This window comes from Colobus angolensis, unplaced genomic scaffold, assembly GCF_000951035.1.
Source record: "Colobus angolensis palliatus isolate OR3802 unplaced genomic scaffold, Cang.pa_1.0 Scaffold120, whole genome shotgun sequence".
NCBI classification, from domain to species: domain Eukaryota; kingdom Metazoa; phylum Chordata; class Mammalia; order Primates; family Cercopithecidae; genus Colobus; species Colobus angolensis.
In genome coordinates this window covers 1,521,535-1,527,428 of record NW_012113142.1, presented here as the reverse complement: position 1 = coordinate 1,527,428, position 5,894 = coordinate 1,521,535, and the positions used below count along the sequence as shown (strand labels likewise).

Below are 5,894 nucleotides of genomic sequence, written 5' to 3'. Positions count from 1 at the left end.
AGCCAGGATGGTCTCGATCTCCTGACATCGTGATTCGCCCGTCTCGGCCTCCCAAAGTGCTGGGATTACAGGCTTGAGCCACCGCGCCCAACATCTTTCTTTCTTTCTTTTTTTTTTGAGACAGTCTCACCCTGTCGCCCAGGCTGGAGTGCAGTGGCATGATCTCGGCTCACCGCAACCTCCACCTTCCAGGTTCAAGCGATTCTCCTGTCCCAGCCTCCTGAGTAGCTGGGATTACAGGTGGGCATCACCACGCCCAGCTAATTGAGGGAGGATCTCTTGAACCCAGGATTTCAAGACTAGCCTAGGCAACATAGTGAGACCCCATCTCCACAAAACTAAAACCAATGAGCTGGGCCAGGTGGTGCGTGCTTTGGGAGGCCAAGGTGGGAGGATCACTTGAGCCCAGGAGTTCAAGGCTGCAGTGAGCCATGATCGCACCACTGCACTCCAGCCTGAATCTGTCTCTAACTAAAAAGGAAAAAAAGAAGTGCATAAACCATGAGCTTAGAGCTCAAAGAGCATTCACACAGTGTAATCAGCGTCCCAGAAGCCTCTGTCATGTCCCCTTTTCTTGCAGACTTTTAGCAGGGGTCCGATGCATTGTGTGGACTGTGGATTGGTTGGTTGGGGAGAGATGGGAGGCTGGTTTAGAGGCTGATGCAGTTGTCCAGACTCCAGGCCATGGGAGGCAGAGAGGAAGGAGAGATGCGAAAGGTACGTAGGAGACTGAACTGGCAGGACTGGGCTTCTCTTGGTGTGGGGGACGGGGAGCTAGGAGCATCCATTTGCCTCCCAGCCACCCTGATGTGGACTTTGTAGGAGGCGGTGGTGGAGAGGATGGTGGTGGTAAGGATGGTTCTGCTTGGGCTACATTGAGAGTGGGAACTGGGGGACATGGGTGCTCGTCCCAGAAGGAGCATCCAGAAGGAGCTCCCTGCCATCCCCCCAGTCTCCTCCTCTCTCTGGCTTTACCTCTGCCCTGGTGTACACAGTCTGGTTGGGGAGAAGATGAAAGCCTATCTGGATGCGGACACGGGGATTTCAACACCCCATTCATGGGGCCCAGGACAGCCCCCAGTGGAATAATCACCTTTTGTCCTCCTTCTGCCTGGACTGGGGACAGCTGGGAGATGGGAGCTGAGAACCGTGAAGAGGGGGAAAGTCATAGTCCAGTCTTTGCTTGTTGTTGGGGGGCGGGGCGCACATAGTTGTCTGGGCCTCCTGGCCTCAATGCAACCCACTTCTCAGGCTGCTGGGATACTGGCCCCCAGGCCAGATCAGCCCCCACCCTGGGGACAGGCAACTCCCAGAGACCCTGCCGGAAATCCTCAGCTTCCCCACCTCTATCACCTGCCACCTCGGCCCAGGAATGAGGGAGAAGGAGCCCCAATCCTGACCGCCACGGATTTCAAATCCCAGGCAAGCCTGCCTCCTCACCCTCCTAGCTCCAAGGTGGGCCCCTCCAGTCTGCTCCTGCTTCACGCCCTGGGGAACACCGGCAAGACGAGGCTTCATCCTTCCCTGTCTTTGGTGATTAGGGCTCTTGAAAGCCCTCCCATCCCTTCATATCCCTTCCCAAGTCCATCTATTGCCTGCATTCTCTACAGTACCGCCGGCGGCATAACACAGCGGTCATATTGCAGCATCAGCTCCACCATCCCCTAGCTGTATGACCTTCACCTTGCAAAGCCTCACTGTTCTCATCTGTAAAACGGCGTTCGTGATCCATTTACCCCTTACCATTTTTGCCAGCTTCAATGAGCAATGTTTTCACAAGGCTTAGCCCAGTGTCTGGCCCACTCTAGGTATGGTAGCTATTGTTATCATTATTGTTTCTCCAACTAGACTGCAGACCCCCGAGGGCAGACACCAGATCTTGTTCAGTGGTTGCCCCTGGCACGGGGTGGATACTCAGGAAATGTTTGTTGAGTGACTGAATCAAGGTTTTGGCTACAGAATCATTGAAAACAGCAGCCAGAAGGAGCTTGGGAGATTAACAAGGACAATTTACCATTTGACCAGTGGGAAATGGTTGTCTCTCTCTTTCTCTCTCTCTGTCACACACACACACACACACGCACACGCACACGCACAAACACCCCAGCAAAAGCGAAGGATTCATACCTGGGGGAATGTTCTGGGCTCTATCTGTCCCTTCTTCTACAGTTAATCCAGGATCGAATCACTTTGTCTGCCCCTGGAAGTTTAGGAGGAGGAAGGATCTTCCAAATAGAAATCAACACAGGCGTTTCTTCTTTTCTTTCCACAGCTGGAAGGTGAGCAGAGGCAAAGTCCCTGTCCATGGAGCTGGCTGGTGGCCCCAGCCTGTCCCCATCCGACTTTAGGGACAGCGAGAAGCAAAGGGCAGTGGAGGTGGCCGGCACCAGCTGGAGCGGCCCCAGATAAAGGGCACCCAGGTGGAGGCGGAGCTACGTGGTGGGGGGAGGCATGGACTGTCAGGGCCAGGCAGCCCCTCCTCCCCCAACAGCCCACCCCACCCCAGGGTTCAGGTTTCAAAAAGGCCTGGATAGGTCTCCACCCCTTTGCAGGGCAGCCAAGCATCCTGATCTTTGGAGGTAACCCTGATCCAGCCTGGGAGTCCCCATGTCCCCATGATAATGTCCTGACCCACGTCTCAGCTAAGGGTTTAAAAATGGTCTCAGGCGCCACAGTGTATGGAGTGGGTTTCCCATATAGGCAGGACCTCACAACCTCACTCGGAGTCTGCTGATTTTGCCTTATTTTATTATTATTATTATTTTTTTTAGATAGAGTCTCTCTCTGTCACCCAGGCTGCTGGAGTGCAATGGCACAATCTCAGCTCCCTGCATCCTCTGCCTCCCAGGTTCAATCAATTCTTGTGCCTCAGCCTCCCGAGTACCTGGGATTACAGGCATGTGCCACCACGCCAGGCTAATTTTGTAATTTTAGTAGAGACTGGGTTTCTCCCTGTTGGCCAGGATGGCCTTGAACTCCTGACCTCAAGGGATCCGCCTGCCTCAGCCTCCCAAAGAGCTGCGATTATAGGCTTGAGCCACTGCACCCGGCCTAATTTTGCCTTCTTGTGTAGTTCTTTTTTTTTTTTTTTTTTTTTTGAGGTGGAGTTTCGCTCTTGTCGCCCAGGCTAGAGTGCAATGGTGCGATCACGGCTCACCGCAACCTCCTCCTCCCGGGTTCAATCGATTTCTCCTGCCTCAGCCTCCCAAGTAGCTGGGATTACAGGCATGCGCCATGACGCCCGGCTAATTTTGTATTCTTAGTAGAGACGGGGTTTCTCCATGCTTGTCAGGCTGGTCTCGAACTCCTGACCTCAGGTGATCCGCCTGCCTTGGCCTCATCAAAGTGCTGGGATTACAGGCGTGAGGCACCGTGCCCAGCTAGTGTGTAGTTCTTCTTGAGTTCTGGTGCTTTTTGGGCTTTTGTAGTTATAGGTGGCAGGAAATGATGTGTGGCTTATTTTGTAGTTTGTAACTGCAATAAAGGGCTATGCTGGGATCCTGTATCTTTCCCATGGAGGCACAAACTCTCAGAGCTGGAGGGGCCCTTAGAGCCCCTGCAGGACAGTTCCCAAACCTGGTGGTGCATCCCCATCCCTGCCAGGGGCATGTGTTTATTTATTTTTTATTTTATTTATTTATTGAGACAGGATCTTGCTCTGTCACCCAGGCTGGAGCATAGTGGTGATCATAGTTCACTGAAGCCTCCAACTCCTGGGCTTAAGCGATTCTCCCGCCTCAGACTTTTAGCATGCTGAGACCACAGGTGTGTACCAGCACGCTTGCCTTATTTATTTATTTTTGAGATGGAGTCTTGCTCTTGTTGCCCAGGCTGGAGTGCAATGGTGCGATCTTGGCTCACTACAACGTCCGTCTCCCCGGGTTCAAGGGATTCTCCTGCCTCAGCCTTCCAAAGTGCTGGGATTACAGGCTTGAGCCACTGCACCTGGACAAAAAAAAAAAAAAATGTTGAGATGCTCTTGAGGATCAAACAAATTGGGGACCAGTCCCAGCTTTTTATGGTGAGGCTGGGAAGACTGAGGCCAAGGGAGGAAAACAGGTGTCATGGGTGTGGGCCCGGCGGGACTTAATTTCCTGACTCCTGGTCATGATGCTGTTTCCTGTTTCTTGGAAAAAGAAAGTACTAGATGCGCCAGGCGAGGTGGCTCACACCTGTAATCCCAGCACTTTGGGAGGCCAAGGTGGGCAGATCACTTGAGGTCAGGAGTTCGAGACCAGCCTGGCTGACATGGCGAAACCCCGTCTCTACTAAAAATACACAAATTAGTCAGGCGTGGTGGTGGGTGCCTGTAGTCCCAGCTACTTGAGAGGCTGAGGTGGGAGAATTGCTTGAACCCAGGAGGTGGAGGTTGCAGTGAGCTGAGATTGCGCCACTGCACTCCAGCCGGGGCAATAGAGCGAGACTCAGTCTCAGAAAAAGAAAATACTTGATGGAAGGCTGCCATCACCATGCTGCAAAATCTCCACACCCCTGCTGCCTGCACCCATTCTTCTTCCCTCCTCCTCCCCTGGCCCGGGGAAGCCCCTTCCCCAAAGTCCAGATTCCATTCCTTCCATCATCTCAGGGACCTCGTTCCCTCCATCTGCACATCTATCTGTCGTTTAGCTGCTCCTTCCCAACCAGATTTTTCGGCTTCTAAGCAAGCTCTCATCTTTCTCATTAAAGCAAACAGTGGCCAGGAGTAGTGGCTCATGCCTGTAATCCCAACACTTCTGGAAGCCAAGGCAGGAGCATCAATTGAGGCCAAGAGCTCGAGACGAGCCTGGGCAACATAGGGAGACCCCATCTCTATAAAAAATTAGAAACAGAGCCGGACATGATGATGCACACTGGGCTGTAGTCCCAGCTACTTGGAAGGCTGAGGTGAGAGGATGACTTGAGACTGGGAGGTTGAGGCTACAGTGAGCTATGATTGTGCCACTGCAATCCAGCCTGGGCGACAGAGAGAGACCCTGTTTTATTTATTTATTTATTTATTTTTGAGGCGGAGTCTCGCTCTGTCGCCCGGACTGGAGTGCAGTGGCTGGATCTCAGCTCACTGCAAGCTCCGCCTTCCAAGTTTACGCCATTCTCCTGCCTCAGCCTCCCAAGTAGCTGGGACCACAGGCGCCCGCCACCTCGCCCGGCTAGCTTTTGTATTTTTAGTAGAGACGGGGTTTCACCGTGTTAGCCAGGATGGTCTCGATCTCCTGACCTCGTGATCCGCCCGTCTCGGCCTCCCAAAGTGCTGGGATTACAGGCTTGAGCCACCGCGCCCGGCCGAGACCCTGTTTTAGGGGAAGAAAAGAAAAGAGAACTATAATGAGATGTTGCCACCCACTTATCAGAATGGCTGAGAAAAACATAGTTGGTGATATCAAATGCTAGAGAAGATATGGAGAAACTGGATTCCTCACACATTGCTGATGGGAATGTAAAATGGTCCAGGCACTCTGAAATATAGTCTGACAGTGTCTTTAAAAATCTAAATGTACACTCACCATATGAACCAGCAATTGTACTCCTGGGCATTTATCCCAGAGAAATGAAAACTTACATCTTCACAAAAAAAACAATATATGAATGTTCATAGCAGATTTATTTGTAATAGCCAAAAACTGGAAGCATTCAAAATTTCCTTTAGCTGGATGAGGTGGTGTGTGCCTGTAGTCTACCTGGGAGGCTACCTGGGAGGCTGTGGCAGGAGGATCGCTTGAGCCCAGGAATTTGAGACCAGCCTGGGCAATACAGCTAGACTCCAACTCTACAAAAGAAATAAAATAAAATAAAATTAGCCAGGCATGGTGATTCTTGTGGACCCAGCTACACGAGAGGCTGAGGTGGGAAGATCACTTGAACCCAAGAGGTTGAGACTGCAGTGAGCTGTACTTGCA

At 52.1% G+C, this 5,894-nt stretch overlaps 1 protein-coding gene across 1 annotated transcript in view; it reads right to left on the bottom strand.

Moving 5' to 3' along the window:
• SSC4D (scavenger receptor cysteine rich family, 4 domains) overlaps positions 1 to 2,410 on the bottom strand; it is a 23,266-nt gene extending 20,856 nt beyond the window's left edge. The window contains exon 1 of the mRNA XM_011930813.1: positions 2,128 to 2,410. The gene's annotated coding sequence lies outside the window, so the exon portion shown is untranslated. The remainder of the gene's footprint in view (positions 1 to 2,127) is intronic.
• Between the last annotated feature and the right edge of the window lie 3,484 nt (positions 2,411 to 5,894).